Source organism: Copadichromis virginalis, linkage group LG3 (assembly GCF_057382275.1).
Source record: "Copadichromis virginalis isolate Kocher_CV1m ecotype Utaka linkage group LG3, C_Virginalis_male_GT1.1, whole genome shotgun sequence".
NCBI lineage: Eukaryota > Metazoa > Chordata > Actinopteri > Cichliformes > Cichlidae > Copadichromis > Copadichromis virginalis.
In genome coordinates, this window is record NC_140620.1 from 58,021,438 (window position 1) to 58,047,025 (window position 25,588).

The 25,588-nt window shown below is 57.7% G+C and overlaps 11 non-coding genes and 4 pseudogenes across 11 annotated transcripts; all 15 read left to right on the forward strand.

Moving 5' to 3' along the window:
- Positions 1-351: 351 nt before the first annotated feature.
- LOC146715587 (5S ribosomal RNA) lies at positions 352-470 on the forward strand. The gene has a single exon (XR_014919838.1). It is a non-coding gene; the product is annotated as a 5S ribosomal RNA (ribosomal RNA).
- A 1,333-nt stretch (positions 471-1,803) lies between these two features.
- On the forward strand, positions 1,804-1,922 carry LOC146715588 (5S ribosomal RNA). Its single transcript, XR_014919435.1, has one exon. It is a non-coding gene; the product is annotated as a 5S ribosomal RNA (ribosomal RNA).
- A 3,185-nt stretch (positions 1,923-5,107) lies between these two features.
- LOC146715589 (5S ribosomal RNA) lies at positions 5,108-5,226 on the forward strand. Its single transcript, XR_014919516.1, has one exon. It is a non-coding gene; the product is annotated as a 5S ribosomal RNA (ribosomal RNA).
- A 699-nt stretch (positions 5,227-5,925) lies between these two features.
- LOC146715590 (5S ribosomal RNA) lies at positions 5,926-6,044 on the forward strand (annotated as a pseudogene).
- Positions 6,045-7,898: 1,854 nt separating this feature from the next.
- Positions 7,899-8,017, forward strand: LOC146715591 (5S ribosomal RNA). Its single transcript, XR_014919436.1, has one exon. It is a non-coding gene; the product is annotated as a 5S ribosomal RNA (ribosomal RNA).
- Positions 8,018-10,694: 2,677 nt separating this feature from the next.
- LOC146715592 (5S ribosomal RNA) lies at positions 10,695-10,813 on the forward strand. Its single transcript, XR_014919517.1, has one exon. It is a non-coding gene; the product is annotated as a 5S ribosomal RNA (ribosomal RNA).
- A 664-nt stretch (positions 10,814-11,477) lies between these two features.
- Positions 11,478-11,596, forward strand: LOC146715593 (5S ribosomal RNA). Its single transcript, XR_014919518.1, has one exon. It is a non-coding gene; the product is annotated as a 5S ribosomal RNA (ribosomal RNA).
- A 1,569-nt stretch (positions 11,597-13,165) lies between these two features.
- LOC146715594 (5S ribosomal RNA) lies at positions 13,166-13,284 on the forward strand (annotated as a pseudogene).
- An 820-nt stretch (positions 13,285-14,104) lies between these two features.
- On the forward strand, positions 14,105-14,223 carry LOC146715595 (5S ribosomal RNA). The gene has a single exon (XR_014919519.1). It is a non-coding gene; the product is annotated as a 5S ribosomal RNA (ribosomal RNA).
- Positions 14,224-15,003: 780 nt separating this feature from the next.
- On the forward strand, positions 15,004-15,122 carry LOC146715596 (5S ribosomal RNA; annotated as a pseudogene).
- A 1,257-nt stretch (positions 15,123-16,379) lies between these two features.
- Positions 16,380-16,498, forward strand: LOC146715597 (5S ribosomal RNA). Its single transcript, XR_014919900.1, has one exon. It is a non-coding gene; the product is annotated as a 5S ribosomal RNA (ribosomal RNA).
- A 699-nt stretch (positions 16,499-17,197) lies between these two features.
- LOC146715598 (5S ribosomal RNA) lies at positions 17,198-17,316 on the forward strand (annotated as a pseudogene).
- Positions 17,317-20,365: 3,049 nt separating this feature from the next.
- Positions 20,366-20,484, forward strand: LOC146715599 (5S ribosomal RNA). The gene has a single exon (XR_014919437.1). It is a non-coding gene; the product is annotated as a 5S ribosomal RNA (ribosomal RNA).
- Positions 20,485-23,161: 2,677 nt separating this feature from the next.
- LOC146715600 (5S ribosomal RNA) lies at positions 23,162-23,280 on the forward strand. The gene has a single exon (XR_014919823.1). It is a non-coding gene; the product is annotated as a 5S ribosomal RNA (ribosomal RNA).
- A 664-nt stretch (positions 23,281-23,944) lies between these two features.
- Positions 23,945-24,063, forward strand: LOC146715601 (5S ribosomal RNA). Its single transcript, XR_014919520.1, has one exon. It is a non-coding gene; the product is annotated as a 5S ribosomal RNA (ribosomal RNA).
- The last annotated feature ends 1,525 nt before the right edge of the window (positions 24,064-25,588 follow it).

The window sequence follows — 25,588 nt, forward strand, 5'->3', positions numbered from 1 at the left end:
AGGGCCTGTGGCTGCTGGCTGAGGCCACTTACAACACACCAGGGCCTGTGGCTCTTGCTCAGGCCACTCATATCACACCAGGCCCTGTGCTTCTGGCCGAGGCCATCTTCACCAAACCAGGCCCTGTGCTGCTTGCTGTGGCCATGTACAACACACCAGGCCCTGTGCTGGTTCCTGACGCCATCTTCAACAATCCAGGGCCTGTGCTGTTGGATAAATGCCAAACTGAGCCTTTGGGTTAGGGTATTATGCAAACATGCAGGTATGGTTATAGGATTGTCTTCGTAACTTCAGGTACTTGCCACCTAATCACTTGAATCCATAAATTGAGACATTGTGCTGGGGCCAGCAGCTTATGGCCATACCACCCTGAGCACGCCCGACCTCGTCTGATCTCGGAAGCTAAGCAGGGCTGGGCTTGGTTAGTACTTGGATGGGAGACTGCCTGGGAATACCTGGTGCTGTAAGCCTTTCATTTTCATGTCATTGAACCGCTTTTGATCCAGAGAAGGGGTGTATTAAAAGACCAAAAGCAGCTGCCCATTAATGAGGGCACATTAACGACATTGCTTTTGGCTGTTTTCCAATGTCTTGTGCTGCTAGCTGATGCCACCTACACCACACCACGGCCTTATTTGCTGGCTGAGGCCACATACACCAAACCAGGGCCTTAGTTGCTATTGAGGCCAATTACACCACACCAGGGCCTGTGGCTCTTGCTCAGGCCACTTACACCACACCAGGGCCTGTGGCTCTTGCTCAGGCCACTTACACCACACCAGGGCCTGTGGCTCTTGCTCAGGCCACTTACACCACACCAGGGCCTGTGGCTCTTTCTCAGGCCACTCATATCACACCAGGCCCTGTGCTTCTGGCTGAGGCAACTTAGACCACACCAGGGCCTGTGGCTGCTGGCTGAGGCCACTTACACCACACCAGGGCCTGTGGCTGCTGGCTGAGGCCATCTACACCACACCAGGGCCTGTGGCTGCTGGCTGAGGCGACTTACACCACACCAGGGCCCTTTTGCTGCTGGCTGAGGCCACTTACACCACACCAGTGCCTGTGGCTTCTGGCTGAGGCGACTTACACCACACCAGGGCCTGTGGCTGCTGGCTGAGGCCACTTACACCACACCAGGGCCTGTGGCTGCTGGCTTAGGCCACCTACACCACACCAGGGCCTTAGTTGCTATTGAGGCCAATTACACCACACCATGGTCTGTGGCTCTTGCTCAGGCCACTTACACCACACCAGGGCCTGTGGCACTGGCTGAGGCCACTTACACCACACCAGGGCCTGTGGCTGCTGGCTGAGGCCACTTACACCACACAAGGGCTTGTGGCTGCTGGCTGAGGCCACCTACACCACACCAGGGCCTGTGGCTCTTGCTCAGGCCACTTACACCACACCAGGGCCTGTGGCTCTTGCTCAGGCCACTTACACCACACCAGGGCCTGTGGCTCTTGCTCAGGCCACTCATATCACACCAGGCCCTGTGCTTCTGGCTGAGGCCACTTAGACCACACCAGGGCCTGTGGCTGCTGGCTGAGGCCATCTACACCACACCAGGGCCTGTGCTGCTTGCTGTGGCCATGTACAACACATCAGGCCCTGTGCTGGTTCCTGAGGCCATCTTCAACAATCCAGGGCCTGTGCTGTTGGATAAATGCCAAACTGAGCCTTTGGGTTAGGGTATTATGCAAACATGCAGGTATGGTTATAGGATTATCTTCGTAACTTCAGGTACTTGCCACCTAATCACTTGAATCCATAAATTGAGACATTGTGCTGGAGCCAGCAGCTTACGGCCATACCACCCTGAGCACGCCCGACCTCGTCTGATCTCGGAAGCTAAGCAGGGCTGGGCTTGGTTAGTACTTGGATGGGAGACTGCCTGGGAAAACCTGGTGCTGTAAGCCTTTGATTTTCATGTCATTGAACCGCTTTTGATCCAGAGAAGGGGTGTATTAAAAGACCAAAAGCAGCTGCCCATTAATGAGGGTACATTAACGACATTGCTTTTGGCTGTTTTCCAATGTCTTGTGCTGCTAGCTGATGCCACCTACACCAAACCAGGGCCTTAGTTGCTATTGAGGCCAATTACACCACACCAGGGTCTTTGGCTCTTGCTCAGGCCACTTACACCACACCAGGGCCTGTGGCACTGGCTGAGGCCACTTACACCACACCAGGGCCTGTGGCTGCTGGCTGAGGCCACTTACACCACACCAGGGCCTTATTTGCTATTGAGGCCACTTACACCACACCAGGGCCTGTGGCTGCTGGCTGAGGCCACTTACACCACACAAGGGCTTGTGGCTGCTGGCTGAGGCCACCTACACCACACCAGGGCCTGTGGCTGCTGGCTGAGGCCACCTACACCACACCAGGGCCTGTGGCTCTTGCTCAGGCCACTTACACCACACCAGGGCCTGTGGCTCTTGCTCAGGCCACTTACACCACACCAGGGCCTGTGGCTCTTGCTCAGGCCACTCATATCACACCAGGCCCTGTGCTTCTGGCTGAGGCCACTTAGACCACACCAGGGCCTGTGGCTGCTGGCTGAGGCCACTTACACCACACCAGGGCCTGTGGCTGCTGGCTGAGGCCATCTACACCACACCAGGGCCTGTGGCTGCTGGCTGAGGCGACTTACACCACACCAGGGCCCTTTTGCTGCTGGCTGAGGCCACTTACACCACACCAGTGCCTGTGGCTTCTGGCTGAGGCGACTTACACCACACCAGGGCCTGTGGCTGCTGGCTGAGGCCACTTACACCACACCAGGGCCTGTGGCTCTTGCTCAGGCCACTCACATCACACCAGGCCCTGCGCTTCTGGCCGAGGCCATCTTCACCAAACCAGGCCCTGTGGCTCTTGCTCAGGCCACTTACACCACACCAGGGCCTGTGGCTCTGGCTTAGGCCACTTACACCACACCAGGGCCTGTGGCACTTGCTCAGGCCACTTACACCACACCAGGGCCTGTGGCTGCTGGCTGAGGCCACTTACACCACACCAGGGCCTGTGGCTCTTACTCAGGCCACTTACACCACACCAGGGCCTTAGTTGCTATTGAGGCCAATTACACCACACCAGGGCCTGTGGCTCTTGCTCAGGCCACTCACATCACACCAGGCCCTGCGCTTCTGGCCGAGGCCATCTTCACCAAACCAGGCCCTGTGGTTCTTGCTCAGGCCACTTACACCACACCAGGGCCTTATTTGCTATTGAGGCCACTTACACCACACCAGGGCCTGTGGCTCTGGCTTAGGCCACTTACACCACACCAGGGCCTGTGGCACTTGCTCAGGCCACTTACACCACACCAGGGCCTGTGGCTGCTGGCTGAGGCCACTTACACCACACCAGGGCCTGTGGCTCTTGCTCAGGCCACTTACACCACACCAGGGCCTGTGGCACTGGTTGAGGCCACTTAGACCACACCAGGGCCTGTGGCTGCTGGCTGAGGCCACTCACACCACACCAGGGCCTGTGGCTGCTAGCTGAGGCCACTTACACCACACCAGGGCCTGAGTGACCGGCTGGGGCCACTTACACCACACCAGGGCATTAGTTGCTATTGAGGCCAATTACACCACACCAGGGTCTGTGGCTCTTGCTCAGGCCACTTACACCACACCAGGGCCTGTGGCTCTTGCTCAGGCCACTTACACCACACCAGGGCCTGTGGCTGCTGGCTGAGGCCACCTACACCACACCAGGGCATTAGTTGCTATTGAGGCCAATTACACCACACCAGGGTCTGTGGCTCTTGCTCAGGCCACTTACACCACACCAGGGCCTGTGGCTCTTGCTCAGGCCACTTACACCACACCAGGGCCTGTGGCACTGGCTGAGGCCACTTACACCACACCAGGGCCTGTGGCTGCTGGCTGAGGCCACTTACACCACACCAGGGCCTGTGGCTGCTGGCTGAGGCTACTTACACCACACCAGGGCCTGTGGCTGGTGGCTGAGGCCACCTACACCACACCAGGGCCTGTGGCTGCTGGCTGAGGCGACTTATACCACACCAGGGCCCTTTTGCTGCTGGCTGAGGCCACTTACACCACACCAGTGCCTGTGGCTTCTGTCTGAGGCGACTTACACCACACCAGGGCCTGTGGCTGCTGGCTGAGGCCAATTATACCACACCAGGGTCTGTGGCTCTTGCTCAGGCCACTTACACCACACCAGGGCCTGTGGCACTGGCTGAGGCCACTTACACCACACCAGGGCCTGTGGCTGCTGGCTGAGGCCACTTACACCACACCAGGGCCTGTGGCTGCTGGCTGAGGCCACTTACACCACACCAGGGCCTGTGGCTGCTGGCTGAGGCCACCTACACCACACCAGGGCCTGTGGCTGCTGGCTGAGGCGACTTACACCACACCAGGGCCCTTTTGCTGCTGGCTGAGGCCACTTACACCACACCAGTGCCTGTGGCTTCTGGCTGAGGCGACTTACACCACACCAGGGCCTGTGGCTGCTGGCTGAGGCCACTTACACCACACCAGGGCCTGTGGCTCTTGCTCAGGCCACTCACATCACACCAGGCCCTGCGCTTCTGGCCGAGGCCATCTTCACCAAACCAGGCCCTGTGGTTCTTGCTCAGGCCACTTACACCACACCAGGGCCTTATTTGCTGTTGAGGCCACTTACACCACACCAGGGCCTGTGGCTCTGGCTTAGGCCACTTACACCACACCAGGGCCTGTGGCACTGGCTGAGGCCACTTAGACCACACCAGGGCCTGTGGCTGCTGGCTGAGGCCACTCACACCACACCAGGGCCTGTGGCTGCTAGCTGAGGCCACTTACACCAAACCAGGGCCTGTGGCTGCTTGCTGAGGCCATCTTCACCAAACCAGGCCCTGTGCTGCTTGCTGTGGCCATGTAAAACACACCAGGTCCTGTGCTGGTTCCTGAGGCCATCTTCAACAATCCAGGGCCTGTGCTGTTGGATAAATGCCAAACTGAGCCTTTTGGTTAGGGTATTATGCAAACATGCAGGTATGGTTATAGGATTGTCTTCGTAACTTCAGGTACTTGCCACCTAATCACTTGAATCCATAAATTGAGACATTGTGCTGGGGCCAGCAGCTTACGGCCATACCACCCTGAGCACGCCCGACCTCGTCTGATCTCGGAAGCTAAGCAGGGCTGGGCTTGGTTAGTACTTGGATGGGAGACTGCCTGGGAATACCTGGTGCTGTAAGCCTTTGATTTTCATGTCATTGAACCGCTTTTGATCCAGAGAAGGGGTGTATTAAAAGACCAGAAGCAGCTCCCCATTAATGAGGGCACATTAACGACATTGCTTTTGGCTGTTTTCCAATGTCTTGTGCTGCTAGCTGATGCCACCTACACCACACCAGGGCCTGAGTGACCGGCTGGGGCCACTTACACCACATCAGGGCCTGTTGCTCTGGCTGAGGCCACTTACACCACACCAGGGCCTGTGGCTGCTGGCTGAGGCCACCTACACCACACCAGGGCCTTAGTTGCTATTGAGGCCAATTACACCACACCAGGGTATGTGGCTCTTGCTCAGGCCACTTACACCACACCAGGGCCTTAGTTGCTATTGAGGCCAATTACACCACACCAGGGCCTGTGGCTCTTGCTCAGGCCACTCACATCACACCAGGCCCTGCGCTTCTGGCCGAGGCCATCTTCACCAAACCAGGCCCTGTGCTGCTAGCTGTGGCCATGTACAACACACCAGGCCCTGTGCTGGTTCCTGAGGCCATCTTCAACAATCCAGGGCCTGTGCTGTTGGATAAATGCTAAACTGAGCCTTTGGGTTAGGGTATTATGCAAACATGAAGGTAGGGTTATAGTATTGTCTTCGTAACTTCAGGTACTTGCCACCTAATCACCTGAATCCATAAATTGAGACATTGTGCTGGGCCCAGCAGCTTACGGCCATACCACCCTGAGCACGCCCGACCTCGTCTGATCTCGGAAGCTGAGCAGGGCTGGGCTTGGTTAGTACTTGGATGGGAAACTGCCTGGGAATACCTGGTGCTGTAAGCCTTTCATTTTAATGTCATTGAACCGCTTTTGATCCAGAGAAGGGGTGTATTAAAAGACCAAAAGCAGCTGCCCATTAATGAGGGCACATTAACGACATTGCTTTTGGCTGTTTTCCAATGTCTTGTGCTGCTAGCTGATGCCACCTACACCACACCAGGGCCTGAGTGACCGGCTGGGGCCACTTACACCACATCAGGGCCTGTGGCTCTGGCTGAGGCCACTTACACCACACCAGGGCCTGTGGCTGCTGGCTGAGGCCACTTACACCACACCAGGGCATTAGTTGCTATTGAGGCCAATTACACCACACCAGGGTATGTGGCTCTTGCTCAGGCCACTTACACCACACCAGGGCCTGTGGCTGCTGGCTGAGGCCACCTACACCACACCAGGGCCTGTGGCTGCTGGCTGAGGCGACTTATACCACACCAGGGCCCTTTTGCTGCTGGCTGAGGCCACTTACACCACACCAGTGCCTGTGGCTTCTGTCTGAGGCGACTTACACCACACCAGGGCCTGTGGCTGCTGGCTGAGGCCAATTATACCACACCAGGGTCTGTGGCTCTTGCTCAGGCCACTTACACCACACCAGGGCCTGTGGCACTGGCTGAGGCCACTTACACCACACCAGGGCCTGTGGCTGCTGGCTGAGGCCACTTACACCACAACAGGGCCTGTGGCTGCTGGCTGAGGCCACTTACACCACACCAGGGCCTGTGGCTGCTGGCTGAGGCCACCTACACCACACCAGGGCCTGTGGCTGCTGGCTGAGGCGACTTACACCACACCAGGGCCCTTTTGCTGCTGGCTGAGGCCACTTACACCACACCAGTGCCTGTGGCTTCTGGCTGAGGCGACTTACACCACACCAGGGCCTGTGGCTGCTAGCTGATGCCACCTACACCACACCAGGGCCTGAGTGACCGGCTGGGGCCACTTACACCACATCAGGGCCTGTGGCTCTGGCTGAGGCCACTTACACCACACCAGGGCCTGTGGCTGCTGGCTGAGGCGACTTACACCACACCAGGGCCCTTTTGCTGCTGGCTGAGGCCACTTACACCACACCAGTGCCTGTGGCTTCTGGCTGAGGCGACTTACACCACACCAGGGCCTGTGGCTGCTGGCTGAGGCCACTTACACCACACCAGGGCCTGTGGCTGCTGGCTTAGGCCACCTACACCACACCAGGGCCTTAGTTGCTATTGAGGCCAATTACACCACACCATGGTCTGTGGCTCTTGCTCAGGCCACTTACACCACACCAGGGCCTGTGGCACTGGCTGAGGCCACTTACACCACACCAGGGCCTGTGGCTGCTGGCTGAGGCCACTTACACCACACAAGGGCTTGTGGCTGCTGGCTGAGGCCACCTACACCACACCAGGGCCTGTGGCTCTTGCTCAGGCCACTTACACCACACCAGGGCCTGTGGCTCTTGCTCAGGCCACTTACACCACACCAGGGCCTGTGGCTCTTGCTCAGGCCACTCATATCACACCAGGCCCTGTGCTTCTGGCTGAGGCCACTTAGACCACACCAGGGCCTGTGGCTGCTGGCTGAGGCCACCTACACCACACCAGGGCCTGTGGCTGCTGGCTGAGGCCATCTACACCACACCAGGGCCTGTGCTGCTTGCTGTGGCCATGTACAACACATCAGGCCCTGTGCTGGTTCCTGAGGCCATCTTCAACAATCCAGGGCCTGTGCTGTTGGATAAATGCCAAACTGAGCCTTTGGGTTAGGGTATTATGCAAACATGCAGGTATGGTTATAGGATTATCTTCGTAACTTCAGGTACTTGCCACCTAATCACTTGAATCCATAAATTGAGACATTGTGCTGGAGCCAGCAGCTTACGGCCATACCACCCTGAGCACGCCCGACCTCGTCTGATCTCGGAAGCTAAGCAGGGCTGGGCTTGGTTAGTACTTGGATGGGAGACTGCCTGGGAAAACCTGGTGCTGTAAGCCTTTCATTTTCATGTCATTGAACCGCTTTTGATCCAGAGAAGGGGTGTATTAAAAGACCAAAAGCAGCTGCCCATTAATGAGGGTACATTAACGACATTGCTTTTGGCTGTTTTCCAATGTCTTGTGCTGCTAGCTGATGCCACCTACACCAAACCAGGGCCTTAGTTGCTATTGAGGCCAATTACACCACACCAGGGTCTTTGGCTCTTGCTCAGGCCACCTACACCACACCAGGGCCTGAGGCACTGGCTGAGGCCACTTACACCACACCAGGGCCTGTGGCTCTGGCTGAGGCCACTTACACCACACCAGGGCCTGTGGCTGCTGGCTGAGGCCACTTACACCACACCAGGGCCTGTGGCTGCTGGCTGAGGCCACTTACACCACACCAGGGCCTGTGGCTGCTGGCTGAGGCCACTTACACCACACCAGGGCCTTAGTTGCTATTGAGGCCAATTACACCACACCATGGTCTGTGGCTCTTGCTCAGGCCACTTACACCACACCAGGGCCTGTGGCACTGGCTGAGGCCACTTACACCACACCAGGGCCTGTGGCTGCTGGCTGAGGCCACTTACACCACACAAGGGCTTGTGGCTGCTGGCTGAGGCCACCTACACCACACCAGGGCCTGTGGCTGCTGGCTGAGGCCACCTACACCACACCAGGGCCTGTGGCTCTTGCTCAGGCCACTTACACCACACCAGGGCCTGTGGCTCTTGCTCAGGCCACTTACACCACACCAGGGCCTGTGGCTCTTGCTCAGGCCACTCATATCACACCAGGCCCTGTGCTTCTGGCTGAGGCCACTTAGACCACACCAGGGCCTGTGGCCGCTGGCTGAGGCCACTTACACCACACCAGGGCCTGTGGCTGCTGGCTGAGGCCATCTACACCACACCAGGGCCTGTGGCTGCTGGCTGAGGCGACTTACACCACACCAGGGCCCTTTTGCTGCTGGCTGAGGCCACTTACACCACACCAGTGCCTGTGGCTTCTGGCTGAGGCGACTTACACCACACCAGGGCCTGTGGCTGCTGGCTGAGGCCACTTACACCACACCAGGGCCTGTGGCTCTTGCTCAGGCCACTCACATCACACCAGGCCCTGCGCTTCTGGCCGAGGCCATCTTCACCAAACCAGGCCCTGTGGCTCTTGCTCAGGCCACTTACACCACACCAGGGCCTGTGGCTCTGGCTTAGGCCACTTACACCACACCAGGGCCTGTGGCACTTGCTCAGGCCACTTACACCACACCAGGGCCTGTGGCTGCTGGCTGAGGCCACTTACACCACACCAGGGCCTGTGGCTGCTGGCTGAGGCCACTTACACCACACCAGGGCCTGTGGCTGCTGGCTGAGGCCACTTACACCACACCAGGGCCTTAGTTGCTATTGAGGCCAATTACACCACACCATGGTCTGTGGCTCTTGCTCAGGCCACTTACACCACACCAGGGCCTGTGGCACTGGCTGAGGCCACTTACACCACACCAGGGCCTGTGGCTGCTGGCTGAGGCCACTTACACCACACAAGGGCTTGTGGCTGCTGGCTGAGGCCACCTACACCACACCAGGGCCTGTGGCTGCTGGCTGAGGCCACCTACACCACACCAGGGCCTGTGGCTCTTGCTCAGGCCACTTACACCACACCAGGGCCTGTGGCTCTTGCTCAGGCCACTTACACCACACCAGGGCCTGTGGCTCTTGCTCAGGCCACTCATATCACACCAGGCCCTGTGCTTCTGGCTGAGGCCACTTAGACCACACCAGGGCCTGTGGCCGCTGGCTGAGGCCACTTACACCACACCAGGGCCTGTGGCTGCTGGCTGAGGCCATCTACACCACACCAGGGCCTGTGGCTGCTGGCTGAGGCGACTTACACCACACCAGGGCCCTTTTGCTGCTGGCTGAGGCCACTTACACCACACCAGTGCCTGTGGCTTCTGGCTGAGGCGACTTACACCACACCAGGGCCTGTGGCTGCTGGCTGAGGCCACTTACACCACACCAGGGCCTGTGGCTCTTGCTCAGGCCACTCACATCACACCAGGCCCTGCGCTTCTGGCCGAGGCCATCTTCACCAAACCAGGCCCTGTGGCTCTTGCTCAGGCCACTTACACCACACCAGGGCCTGTGGCTCTGGCTTAGGCCACTTACACCACACCAGGGCCTGTGGCACTTGCTCAGGCCACTTACACCACACCAGGGCCTGTGGCTGCTGGCTGAGGCCACTTACACCACACCAGGGCCTGTGGCTCTTACTCAGGCCACTTACACCACACCAGGGCCTGTGGCACTGGCTGAGGCCACTTAGACCACACCAGGGCCTGTGGCTGCTGGCTGAGGCCACTTACACCACACCAGGGCCTGTGGCTGCTGGCTGAGGCCACTTACACCAAACCAGGGCCTGTGGCTGCTTGCTGAGGCCATCTTCACCAAACCAGGCCCTGTGCTGCTTGCTGTGGCCATGTAAAACACACCAGGTCCTGTGCTGGTTCTTGAGGCCATCTTCAACAATCCAGGGCCTGTGCTGTTGGATAAATGCCAAACTGAGCCTTTGGGTTAGGGTATTATGCAAACATGCAGGTATGGTTATAGGATTGTCTTCGTAACTTCAGGTACTTGCCACCTAATCACTTGAATCCATAAATTGAGACATTGTGCTGGGGCCAGCAGCTTACGGCCATACCACCCTGAGCACGCCCGACCTCGTCTGATCTCGGAAGCTAAGCAGGGCTGGGCTTGGTTAGTACTTGGATGGGAGACTGCCTGGGAATACCTGGTGCTGTAAGCCTTTCATTTTCATGTCATTGAACCGCTTTTGATCCAGAGAAGGGGTGTATTAAAAGACCAAAAGCAGCTCCCCATTAATGAGGGCACATTAACGACATTGCTTTTGGCTGTTTTCCAATGTCTTGTGCTGCTAGCTGATGCCACTTACACCACACCAGGGCCTGTGGCTGCTGGCTGAGGCCACTTACACCACACCAGGGCCTGTGGCTGCTGGCTGAGGCCACCTACACCACACCAGGGCCTTAGTTGCTATTGAGGCCAATTACACCACACAAGGGCCTGTGGCTGCTGGCTGAGGCCACCTACACCACACCAGGGCCTGTGGCTGCTGGCTGAGGCCACTTACAACACACCAGGGCCTGTGGCTCTTGCTCAGGCCACTCATATCACACCAGGCCCTGTGCTTCTGGCCGAGGCCATCTTCACCAAACCAGGCCCTGTGCTGCTTGCTGTGGCCATGTACAACACACCAGGCCCTGTGCTGGTTCCTGACGCCATCTTCAACAATCCAGGGCCTGTGCTGTTGGATAAATGCCAAACTGAGCCTTTGGGTTAGGGTATTATGCAAACATGCAGGTATGGTTATAGGATTGTCTTCGTAACTTCAGGTACTTGCCACCTAATCACTTGAATCCATAAATTGAGACATTGTGCTGGGGCCAGCAGCTTACGGCCATACCACCCTGAGCACGCCCGACCTCGTCTGATCTCGGAAGCTAAGCAGGGCTGGGCTTGGTTAGTACTTGGATGGGAGACTGCCTGGGAATACCTGGTGCTGTAAGCCTTTCATTTTCATGTCATTGAACCGCTTTTGATCCAGAGAAGGGGTGTATTAAAAGACCAAAAGCAGCTGCCCATTAATGAGGGCACATTAACGACATTGCTTTTGGCTGTTTTCCAATGTCTTGTGCTGCTAGCTGATGCCACCTACACCACACCACGGCCTTATTTGCTGGCTGAGGCCACATACACCAAACCAGGGCCTTAGTTGCTATTGAGGCCAATTACACCACACCAGGGCCTGTGGCTCTTGCTCAGGCCACTTACACCACACCAGGGCCTGTGGCTCTGGCTGAGGCCACTTTCACCACACCAGGGCCTGTGGCTGCTGGCTGAGGCCACCTACACCACACCAGGGCATTAGTTGCTATTGAGGCCAATTACACCACACCAGGATCTGTGGCTCTTGCTCAGGCCACTTACACCACACCAGGGCCTGTGGCTCTTGCTCAGGCCACTTACACCACACCAGGGCCTGTGGCCGCTGGCTGAGGCCACTTACACCACACCAGGGCCTGTGGCTGCTGGCTGAGGCCATCTACACCACACCAGGGCTTGTGGCTGCTGGCTGAGGCGACTTACACCACACCAGGGCCCTTTTGCTGCTGGCTGAGGCCACTTACACCACACCAGTGCCTGTGGCTTCTGGCTGAGGCGACTTACACCACACCAGGGCCTGTGGCTGCTGGCTGAGGCCACTTACACCACACCAGGGCCTGTGGCTCTTGCTCAGGCCACTCACATCACACCAGGCCCTGCGCTTCTGGCCGAGGCCATCTTCACCAAACCAGGCCCTGTGGCTCTTGCTCAGGCCACTTACACCACACCAGGGCCTGTGGCTCTGGCTTAGGCCACTTACACCACACCAGGGCCTGTGGCACTTGCTCAGGCCACTTACACCACACCAGGGCCTGTGGCTGCTGGCTGAGGCCACTTACACCACACCAGGGCCTGTGGCTCTTACTCAGGCCACTTACACCACACCAGGGCCTGTGGCACTGGCTGAGGCCACTTAGACCACACCAGGGCCTGTGGCTGCTGGCTGAGGCCACTTACACCACACCAGGGCCTGTGGCTGCTGGCTGAGGCCACTTACACCAAACCAGGGCCTGTGGCTGCTTGCTGAGGCCATCTTCACCACACCAGGGCATTAGTTGCTATTGAGGCCAATTACACCACACAAGGGCCTGTGGCTGCTGGCTGAGGCCACCTACACCACACCAGGGCCTGTGGCTGCTGGCTGAGGCCACTTACAACACACCAGGGCTTGTGGCTCTTGCTCAGGCCACTCATATCACACCAGGCCCTGTGCTTCTGGCCGAGGCCATCTTCACCAAACCAGGCCCTGTGCTGCTTGCTGTGGCCATGTAAAACACACCAGGCCCTGTGCTGGTTCCAGAGGCCATCTTCAACAATCCAGGGCCTGTGCTGTTGGATAAATGCCAAACTGAGCCTTTGGGTTAGGGTATTATGCAAACATGCAGGTATGGTTATAGGATTGTCTTCGTAACTTCAGGTACTTGCCACCTAATCACTTGAATCCATAAATTGAGACATTGTGCTGGAGCCAGCAGCTTTCGGCCATACCACCCTGAGCACGCCCGACCTCGTCTGATCTCGGAAGCTAAGCAGGGCTGGGCTTGGTTAGTACTTGGATGGGAGACTGCCTGGGAATACCTGGTGCTGTAAGCCTTTCATTTTCATGTCATTGAACCGCTTTTGATCCAGAGAAGGGGTGTATTAAAAGACCAAAAGCAGCTGCCCATTAATGAGGGCACATTAACGACATTGCTTTTGGCTGATTTCCAATGTCTTGTGCTGCTAGCTGATGCCACTTACACCACACCAGGGCCTGTGGCTGCTGGCTGAGGCCACTTACACCACACCAGGGCCTGTGGCTGCTGGCTGAGGCCACCTACACCACACCAGGGCCTTAGTTGCTATTGAGGCCAATTACACCACACCAGGGTCTGTGGCTCTTGCTCAGGCCACTTACACCACACCAGGGCCTGTGGCACTGGCTGAGGCCACTTACACCACACCAGGGCCTGTGGCTGCTGGCTGAGGCCACCTACACCACACCAGGGCCTTAGTTGCTATTGAGGCCAATTACACCACACAAGGGCCTGTGGCTGCTGGCTGAGGCCACCTACACCACACCAGGGCCTGTGGCTGCTGGCTGAGGCCACTTACAACACACCAGGGCCTGTGGCTCTTGCTCAGGCCACTCATATCACACCAGGCCCTGTGCTTCTGGCCGAGGCCATCTTCACCAAACCAGGCCCTGTGCTGCTTGCCGTGGCCATGTACAACACACCAGGCCCTGTGCTGGTTCCTGACGCCATCTTCAACAATCCAGGGCCTGTGCTGTTGGATAAATGCCAAACTGAGCCTTTGGGTTAGGGTATTATGCAAACATGCAGGTATGGTTATAGGATTGTCTTCGTAACTTCAGGTACTTGCCACCTAATCACTTGAATCCATAAATTGAGACATTGTGCTGGGGCCAGCAGCTTACGGCCATACCACCCTGAGCACGCCCGACCTCGTCTGATCTCGGAAGCTAAGCAGGGCTGGGCTTGGTTAGTACTTGGATGGGAGACTGCCTGGGAATACCTGGTGCTGTAAGCCTTTGATTTTCATGTCATTGAACCGCTTTTGATCCAGAGAAGGGGTGTATTAAAAGACCAAAAGCAGCTGCCCATTAATGAGGGCACATTAACGACATTGCTTTTGGCTGTTTTCCAATGTCTTGTGCTGCTAGCTGATGCCACCTACACCACGCCACGGCCTTATTTGCTGGCTGAGGCCACATACACAAAACCAGGGCCTTAGTTGCTATTGAGGCCAATTACACCACACCAGAGCCTGTGGCTCTTGCTCAGGCCACTTACACCACACCAGGGCCTGTGGCACTGGCTGAGGCCACTTACACCACACCAGGGCCTGTGGCTGCTGGCTGAGGCCACTTACACCACACAAGGGCTTGTGGCTGCTGGCTGAGGCCACCTACACCACACCAGGGCCTGTGGCTGCTGGCTGAGGCCACCTACACCACACCAGGGCCTGTGGCTCTTGCTCAGGCCACTTACACCACACCAGGGCCTGTGGCTCTTGCTCAGGCCACTCATATCACACCAGGCCCTGTGCTTCTGGCCGAGGCCATCTTCACCAAACCAGGCCCTGTGCTGCTTGCTGTGGCCATGTACAACACACCAGGCCCTGTGCTGTTTCCTGAGGCCATCTTCAACAATCCAGGGCCTGTGCTGTTGGATAAATGCCAAACTGAGCCTTTGGGTTAGGGTATTATGCAAACATGCAGGTATGGTTATAGGATTGTCTTCGTAACTTCAGGTACTTGCCACCTAATCACTTGAATCCATAAATTGAGACATTGTGCTGGGCCCAGCAGCTTACGGCCATACCACCCTGAGCACGCCCGACCTTGTCTGATCTCGGAAGCTAAGCAGGGCTGGGCTTGGTTAGTACTTGGATGGGAGACTTCCTGGGAATACCTGGTGCTGTAAGCCTTTAATTTTCATGTCATTGAACCGCTTTTGATCCAGAGAAGGGGTGTATTAAAAGACCAGAAGCAGCTCCCCATTAATGAGGGCACATTAACGACACTGCTTTTGGCTGTTTTCCAATGTTTTGTGCTGCTAGCTGATGCCACCTACACCACACCAGGGCCTGAGTGACCGGCTGGGGCCACTTACACCACATCAGGGCCTGTGGCTCTGGCTGAGGCCACTTACACCACACCAGGGCCTGTGGCTGCTGGCTGAGGCCAGTTACACCACACCAGAGCCTGTGGCTGCTGGCTGAAGCCACTTACACCACACCAGGGCCTTAGTTGCTATTGAGGCCACTTACACCACACCAGGGCCTGTGGCTGCTGGCTGAGGCCACCTACACCACACCAGGGCCTGTGGCTGCTGGCTGAGGCCACTTACACCACACCAGGGCCTGTGGCTGCTGGCTGAAGCCACTTACACCACACCAGGGCCTTAGTTGCTATTGAGGCCACTTACACCACACCAGGGCCTGTGGCTGCTGGCTGAGGCCACCTACACCACACCAGGGCCCTTTTGCTGCTGGCTGAGGCCACTTACAACACACCAGTGCATGTGGCTTCTGGCTGAGGCCACTTACACCACACCAGGGCCTGTGGCTGCTGGCTGAGGCCACTTACACCACACCAGGGCCTGTGGCTCTTGCTCAGGCCACTCACATCACACCAGGCCCTGCGCTTCTGGCCGAGGCCATCTTCACCAAACCAGGCCCTGTGGTTCTTGCTCAGGCCACTTACACCACACCAGGGCCTGTGGCTCTGGCTTAGGCCACTTACACCACACCAGGGCCTGTGGCTCTGGCTTAGGCCACTTACACCACACCAGGGCCTGTGGCACTGGCTGAGGCCACTTAGACCACACCAGGGCCTGTGGCTGCTGGCTGAGGCCACTCACACCACACCAGGGCCTGTGGCTGCTAGCTGAGGCCACTTACACCAAACCAGGGCCTGTGGCTGCTTGCTGAGGCCATCTTCACCAAACCAGGCCCTGTGCTGCTTGCTGTGGCCATGTAAAACACACCAGGTCCTGTGCTGGTTCTTGAGGCCATCTTCAACAATCCAGGGCCTGTGCTGTTGGATAAATGCCAAACTGAGCCTTTTGGTTAGGGTATTATGCAAACATGAAGGTATGGTTATAGGATTGTCTTCGTAACTTCAGGTACTTGCCACCTAATCACTTGAATCCATAAATTGAGACATTGTGCTGGGGCCAGCAGCTTACGGCCATACCACCCTGAGCACGCCTGACCTCGTCTGATCTCGGAAGCTAAGCAGGGCTGGGCTTGGTTAGTACTTGGATGGGAGACTGCCTGGGAATACCTGGTGCTGTAAGCCTTTGATTTTCATGTCATTGAACCGCTTTTGATCCAGAGAAGGGGTGTATTAAAAGACCAGAAGCAGCTCCCCATTAATGAGGGCACATTAACGACATTGCTTTTGGCTGTTTTCCAATGTCTTGTGCTGCTAGCTGATGCCACCTACACCACACCAGGGCCTGAGTGACCGGCTGGGGCCACTTACACCACATCAGGGCCTGTTGCTCTGGCTGAGGCCACTTACACCACACCAGGGCCTGTGGCTGCTGGCTGAGGCCACCTACACCACACCAGGGCCTTAGTTGCTATTGAGGCCAATTACACCACACCAGGGTATGTGGCTCTTGCTCAGGCCACTTACACCACACCAGGGCCTTAGTTGCTATTGAGGCCAATTACACCACACCAGGGCCTGTGGCTCTTGCTCAGGCCACTCACATCACACCAGGCCCTGCGCTTCTGGCCGAGGCCATCTTCACCAAACCAGGCCCTGTGCTGCTAGCTGTGGCCATGTACAACACACCAGGCCCTGTGCTGGTTCCTGAGGCCATCTTCAACAATCCAGGGCCTGTGCTGTTGGATAAATGCTAAACTGAGCCTTTGGGTTAGGGTATTATGCAAACATCAAGGTAGGGTTATAGGATTGTCTTCGTAACTTCAGGTACTTGCCACCTAATCACCTGAATCCATAAATTGAGACATTGTGCTGGGGCCAGCAGCTTATGGCCATACCACCCTGAGCACGCCTGACCTCGTCTGATCTCGGAAGCTGAGCAGGGCTGGGCTTGGTTAGTACTTGGATGGGAGACTGCCTGGGAATACCTGGTGCTGTAAGCCTTTCATTTTCATGTCATTGAACCGCTTTTGATCCAGAGAAGGGGTGTATTAAAAGACCAAAAGCAGCTGCCCATTAATGAGGGCACATTAACGACATTGCTTTTGGCTGTTTTCCAATGTCTTGTGCTGCTAGCTGATGCCACCTACACCACACCAGGGCCTGAGTGACCGGCTGGGGCCACTTACACCACATCAGGGCCTGTGGCTCTGGCTGAGGCCACTTACACCACACCAGTTACACCACACCAGGGCATTAGTTGCTATTGAGGCCAATTACACCACACCAGGGTATGTGGCTCTTGCTCAGGCCACTTACACCACACCAGGGCCTGTGGCTGCTGGCTGAGGCCACCTACACCACACCAGGGCCTGTGGCTGCTGGCTGAGGCGACTTATACCACACCAGGGCCCTTTTGCTGCTGGCTGAGGCCACTTACACCACACCAGTGCCTGTGGCTTCTGTCTGAGGCGACTTACACCACACCAGGGCCTGTGGCTGCTGGCTGAGGCCAATTATACCACACCAGGGTCTGTGGCTCTTGCTCAGGCCACTTACACCACACCAGGGCCTGTGGCACTGGCTGAGGCCACTTACACCACACCAGGGCCTGTGGCTGCTGGCTGAGGCCACTTACACCACAACAGGGCCTGTGGCTGCTGGCTGAGGCCACTTACACCACACCAGGGCCTGTGGCTGCTGGCTGAGGCCACCTACACCACACCAGGGCCTGTGGCTGCTGGCTGAGGCGACTTACACCACACCAGGGCCCTTTTGCTGCTGGCTGAGGCCACTTACACCACACCAGTGCCTGTGGCTTCTGGCTGAGGCGACTTACACCACACCAGGGCCTGTGGCTGCTGGCTGATGCCACCTACACCACACCAGGGCCTGAGTGACCGGCTGGGGCCACTTACACCACATCAGGGCCTGTGGCTCTGGCTGAGGCCACTTACACCACACCAGGGCCTGTGGCTGCTGGCTGAGGCCAGTTACACCACACCAGAGCCTGTGGCTGCTGGCTGAAGCCACTTACACCACACCAGGGCCTTAGTTGCTATTGAGGCCACTTACACCACACCAGGGCCTGTGGCTGCTGGCTGAGGCCACCTACACCACACCAGGGCCTGTGGCTGCTGGCTGAGGCCACTTACACCACACCAGGGCCTGTGGCTGCTGGCTGAAGCCACTTACACCACACCAGGGCCTTAGTTGCTATTGATGCCACTTACACCACACCAGGGCCTGTGGCTGCTGGCTGAGGCCACCTACACCACACCAGGGCCCTTTTGCTGCTGGCTGAGGCCACTTACACCACACCAGTGCATGTGGCTCCTGGCTGAGGCCACTTACACCACACCAGGGCCTGTGGCTGCTGAATGAGGCCACTTACACCACACCAGGGCCTGTGGCTCTTGCTCAGGCCACTCACATCACACCAGGCCCTGCGCTTCTGGCCGAGGCCATCTTCACCAAACCAGGCCCTGTGGTTCTTGCTCAGGCCACTTATACTACACCAGGGCCTTATTTGCTATTGAGGCCACTTACACCACACCAGGGCCTGTGGCTCTGGCTTAGGCCACTTACACCACACCAGTGCCTGTGGCTGCTGGCTGAGGCGACTTACACCACACCAGGGCCTGTGGCTGCTGGCTGATGCCACCTACACCACACCAGGGCCTGAGTGACCGGCTGGGGCCACTTACACCACATCAGGGCCTGTGGCTGCTGGCTGAGGCCAGTTACACCACACCAGAGCCTGTGGCTGCTGGCTGAAGCCACTTACACCACACCAGGGCCTTAGTTGCTATTGAGGCCACTTACACCACACCAGGGCCTGTGGCTGCTGGCTGAGGCCACCTACACCACACCAGGGCCTGTGGCTGCTGGCTGAAGCCACTTACACCACACCAGGGCCTTAGTTGCTATTGAGGCCACTTACACCACACCAGGGCCTGTGGCTGCTGGCTGAGGCCACCTACACCACACCAGGGCCCTTTTGCTGCTGGCTGAGGCCACTTACACCACACCAGTGCCTGTGGCTTCTGGCTGAGGCCACTTACACCACACCAGGGCCTGTGGCTGCTGGCTGAGGCCACTTACACCACACCAGGGCCTGTGGCTCTTGCTCAGGCCACTCACATCACACCAGGCCCTGCGCTTCTGGCCGAGGCCATCTTCACCAAACCAGGCCCTGTGGTTCTTGCTCAGGCCACTTACACCACACCAGGGCCTTATTTGCTATTGAGGCCACTTACACCACACCAGTGCCTGTGGCTTCTGGCTGAGGCGACTTACACCACACCAGGGCCTGTGGCTGCTGGCTGAGGCCACTTACACCACACCAGGGCCTGTGGCTGCTGGCTTAGGCCACCTACACCACACCAGGGCCTTAGTTGCTATTGAGGCCAATTACACCACACCATGGTCTGTGGCTCTTGCTCAGGCCACTTACACCACACCAGGGCCTGTGGCACTGGCTGAGGCCACTTACACCACACCAGGGCCTGTGGCTGCTGGCTGAGGCCACTTACACCACACAAGGGCTTGTGGCTGCTGGCTGAGGCCACCTACACCACACCAGGGCCTGTGGCTCTTGCTCAGGCCACTTACACCACACCAGGGCCTGTGGCTCTTGCTCAGGCCACTTACACCACACCAGGGCCTGTGGCTCTTGCTCAGGCCACTCATATCACACCAGGCCCTGTGCTTCTGGCTGAGGCCACTTAGACCACACCAGGGCCTGTGGCTGCTGGCTGAGGCCACCTACACCACACCAGGGCCTGTGGCTGCTGGCTGAGGCCATCTACACCACACCAGGGCCTGTGCTGCTTGCTGTGGCCATGTACAACACATCAGGCCCTGTGCTGGTTCCTGAGGCCATCTTCAACAATCCAGGGCCTGTGCTGTTGGATAAATGCCAAACTGAGCCTTTGGGTTAGGGTATTATGCAAACATGCAGGTATGGTTATAGGATTATCTTCGTAACTTCAGGTACTTGCCACCTAATCACTTGAATCCATAAATTGAGACATTGTGCTGGAGCCAGCAGCTTACGGCCATACCACCCTGAGCACGCCCGACCTCGTCTGATCTCGGAAGCTAAGCAGGGCTGGGCTTGGTTAGTACTTGGATGGGAGACTGCCTGGGAAAACCTGGTGCTGTAAGCCTTTCATTTTCATGTCATTGAACCGCTTTTGATCCAGAGAAGGGGTGTATTAAAAGACCAAAAGCAGCTGCCCATTAATGAGGGTACATTAACGACATTGCTTTTGGCTGTTTTCCAATGTCTTGTGCTGCTAGCTGATGCCACCTACACCAAACCAGGGCCTTAGTTGCTATTGAGGCCAATTACACCACACCAGGGTCTTTGGCTCTTGCTCAGGCCACCTACACCACACCAGGGCCTGAGGCACTGGCTGAGGCCACTTACACCACACCAGGGCCTGTGGCTCTGGCTGAGGCCACTTACACCACACCAGGGCCTGTGGCTGCTGGCTGAGGCCACTTACACCACACCAGGGCCTGTGGCTGCTGGCTGAGGCCACTTACACCACACCAGGGCCTGTGGCTGCTGGCTGAGGCCACTTACACCACACCAGGGCCTTAGTTGCTATTGAGGCCAATTACACCACACCATGGTCTGTGGCTCTTGCTCAGGCCACTTACACCACACCAGGGCCTGTGGCACTGGCTGAGGCCACTTACACCACACCAGGGCCTGTGGCTGCTGGCTGAGGCCACTTACACCACACAAGGGCTTGTGGCTGCTGGCTGAGGCCACCTACACCACACCAGGGCCTGTGGCTGCTGGCTGAGGCCACCTACACCACACCAGGGCCTGTGGCTCTTGCTCAGGCCACTTACACCACACCAGGGCCTGTGGCTCTTGCTCAGGCCACTTACACCACACCAGGGCCTGTGGCTCTTGCTCAGGCCACTCATATCACACCAGGCCCTGTGCTTCTGGCTGAGGCCACTTAGACCACACCAGGGCCTGTGGCCGCTGGCTGAGGCCACTTACACCACACCAGGGCCTGTGGCTGCTGGCTGAGGCCATCTACACCACACCAGGGCCTGTGGCTGCTGGCTGAGGCGACTTACACCACACCAGGGCCCTTTTGCTGCTGGCTGAGGCCACTTACACCACACCAGTGCCTGTGGCTTCTGGCTGAGGCGACTTACACCACACCAGGGCCTGTGGCTGCTGGCTGAGGCCACTTACACCACACCAGGGCCTGTGGCTCTTGCTCAGGCCACTCACATCACACCAGGCCCTGCGCTTCTGGCCGAGGCCATCTTCACCAAACCAGGCCCTGTGGCTCTTGCTCAGGCCACTTACACCACACCAGGGCCTGTGGCTCTGGCTTAGGCCACTTACACCACACCAGGGCCTGTGGCACTTGCTCAGGCCACTTACACCACACCAGGGCCTGTGGCTGCTGGCTGAGGCCACTTACACCACACCAGGGCCTGTGGCTGCTGGCTGAGGCCACTTACACCACACCAGGGCCTGTGGCTGCTGGCTGAGGCCACTTACACCACACCAGGGCCTTAGTTGCTATTGAGGCCAATTACACCACACCATGGTCTGTGGCTCTTGCTCAGGCCACTTACACCACACCAGGGCCTGTGGCACTGGCTGAGGCCACTTACACCACACCAGGGCCTGTGGCTGCTGGCTGAGGCCACTTACACCACACAAGGGCTTGTGGCTGCTGGCTGAGGCCACCTACACCACACCAGGGCCTGTGGCTGCTGGCTGAGGCCACCTACACCACACCAGGGCCTGTGGCTCTTGCTCAGGCCACTTACACCACACCAGGGCCTGTGGCTCTTGCTCAGGCCACTTACACCACACCAGGGCCTGTGGCTCTTGCTCAGGCCACTCATATCACACCAGGCCCTGTGCTTCTGGCTGAGGCCACTTAGACCACACCAGGGCCTGTGGCCGCTGGCTGAGGCCACTTACACCACACCAGGGCCTGTGGCTGCTGGCTGAGGCCATCTACACCACACCAGGGCCTGTGGCTGCTGGCTGAGGCGACTTACACCACACCAGGGCCCTTTTGCTGCTGGCTGAGGCCACTTACACCACACCAGTGCCTGTGGCTTCTGGCTGAGGCGACTTACACCACACCAGGGCCTGTGGCTGCTGGCTGAGGCCACTTACACCACACCAGGGCCTGTGGCTCTTGCTCAGGCCACTCACATCACACCAGGCCCTGCGCTTCTGGCCGAGGCCATCTTCACCAAACCAGGCCCTGTGGCTCTTGCTCAGGCCACTTACACCACACCAGGGCCTGTGGCTCTGGCTTAGGCCACTTACACCACACCAGGGCCTGTGGCACTTGCTCAGGCCACTTACACCACACCAGGGCCTGTGGCTGCTGGCTGAGGCCACTTACACCACACCAGGGCCTGTGGCTCTTACTCAGGCCACTTACACCACACCAGGGCCTGTGGCACTGGCTGAGGCCACTTAGACCACACCAGGGCCTGTGGCTGCTGGCTGAGGCCACTTACACCACACCAGGGCCTGTGGCTGCTGGCTGAGGCCACTTACACCAAACCAGGGCCTGTGGCTGCTTGCTGAGGCCATCTTCACCAAACCAGGCCCTGTGCTGCTTGCTGTGGCCATGTAAAACACACCAGGTCCTGTGCTGGTTCTTGAGGCCATCTTCAACAATCCAGGGCCTGTGCTGTTGGATAAATGCCAAACTGAGCCTTTGGGTTAGGGTATTATGCAAACATGCAGGTATGGTTATAGGATTGTCTTCGTAACTTCAGGTACTTGCCACCTAATCACTTGAATCCATAAATTGAGACATTGTGCTGGGGCCAGCAGCTTACGGCCATACCACCCTGAGCACGCCCGACCTCGTCTGATCTCGGAAGCTAAGCAGGGCTGGGCTTGGTTAGTACTTGGGTGGGAGACTGCCTGGGAATACCTGGTGCTGTAAGCCTTTCATTTTCATGTCATTGAACCGCTTTTGATCCAGAGAAGGGGTGTATTAAAAGACCAAAAGCAGCTCCCCATTAATGAGGGCACATTAACGACATTGCTTTTGGCTGTTTTCCAATGTCTTGTGCTGCTAGCTGATGCCACTTACACCACACCAGGGCCTGTGGCTGCTGGCTGAGGCCACTTACACCACACCAGGGCCTGTGGCTGCTGGCTGAGGCCACCTACACCACACCAGGGCCTTAGTTGCTATTGAGGCCAATTACACCACACAAGGGCCTGTGGCTGCTGGCTGAGGCCACCTACACCACACCAGGGCCTGTGGCTGCTGGCTGAGGCCACTTACAACACACCAGGGCCTGTGGCTCTTGCTCAGGCCACTCATATCACACCAGGCCCTGTGCTTCTGGCCGAGGCCATCTTCACCAAACCAGGCCCTGTGCTGCTTGCTGTGGCCATGTACAACACACCAGGCCCTGTGCTGGTTCCTGACGCCATCTTCAACAATCCAGGGCCTGTGCTGTTGGATAAATGCCAAACTGAGCCTTTGGGTTAGGGTATTATGCAAACATGCAGGTATGGTTATAGGATTGTCTTCGTAACTTCAGGTACTTGCCACCTAATCACTTGAATCCATAAATTGAGACATTGTGCTGGGGCCAGCAGCTTACGGCCATACCACCCTGAGCACGCCCGACCTCGTCTGATCTCGGAAGCTAAGCAGGGCTGGGCTTGGTTAGTACTTGGATGGGAGACTGCCTGGGAATACCTGGTGCTGTAAGCCTTTCATTTTCATGTCATTGAACCGCTTTTGATCCAGAGAAGGGGTGTATTAAAAGACCAAAAGCAGCTGCCCATTAATGAGGGCACATTAACGACATTGCTTTTGGCTGTTTTCCAATGTCTTGTGCTGCTAGCTGATGCCACCTACACCACACCACGGCCTTATTTGCTGGCTGAGGCCACATACACCAAACCAGGGCCTTAGTTGCTATTGAGGCCAATTACACCACACCAGGGCCTGTGGCTCTTGCTCAGGCCACTTACACCACACCAGGGCCTGTGGCTCTGGCTGAGGCCACTTTCACCACACCAGGGCCTGTGGCTGCTGGCTGAGGCCACCTACACCACACCAGGGCATTAGTTGCTATTGAGGCCAATTACACCACACCAGGGTCTGTGGCTCTTGCTCAGGCCACTTACACCACACCAGGGCCTGTGGCTCTTGCTCAGGCCACTTACACCACACCAGGGCCTGTGGCCGCTGGCTGAGGCCACTTACACCACACCAGGGCCTGTGGCTGCTGGCTGAGGCCATCTACACCACACCAGGGCTTGTGGCTGCTGGCTGAGGCGACTTACACCACACCAGGGCCCTTTTGCTGCTGGCTGAGGCCACTTACACCACACCAGTGCCTGTGGCTTCTGGCTGAGGCGACTTACACCACACCAGGGCCTGTGGCTGCTGGCTGAGGCCACTTACACCACACCAGGGCCTGTGGCTCTTGCTCAGGCCACTCACATCACACCAGGCCCTGCGCTTCTGGCCGAGGCCATCTTCACCAAACCAGGCCCTGTGGCTCTTGCTCAGGCCACTTACACCACACCAGGGCCTGTGGCTCTGGCTTAGGCCACTTACACCACACCAGGGCCTGTGGCACTTGCTCAGGCCACTTACACCACACCAGGGCCTGTGGCTGCTGGCTGAGGCCACTTACACCACACCAGGGCCTGTGGCTCTTACTCAGGCCACTTACACCACACCAGGGCCTGTGGCACTGGCTGAGGCCACTTAGACCACACCAGGGCCTGTGGCTGCTGGCTGAGGCCACTTACACCACACCAGGGCCTGTGGCTGCTGGCTGAGGCCACTTACACCAAACCAGGGCCTGTGGCTGCTTGCTGAGGCCATCTTCACCACACCAGGGCATTAGTTGCTATTGAGGCCAATTACACCACACAAGGGCCTGTGGCTGCTGGCTGAGGCCACCTACACCACACCAGGGCCTGTGGCTGCTGGCTGAGGCCACTTACAACACACCAGGGCTTGTGGCTCTTGCTCAGGCCACTCATATCACACCAGGCCCTGTGCTTCTGGCCGAGGCCATCTTCACCAAACCAGGCCCTGTGCTGCTTGCTGTGGCCATGTAAAACACACCAGGCCCTGTGCTGGTTCCAGAGGCCATCTTCAACAATCCAGGGCCTGTGCTGTTGGATAAATGCCAAACTGAGCCTTTGGGTTAGGGTATTATGCAAACATGCAGGTATGGTTATAGGATTGTCTTCGTAACTTCAGGTACTTGCCACCT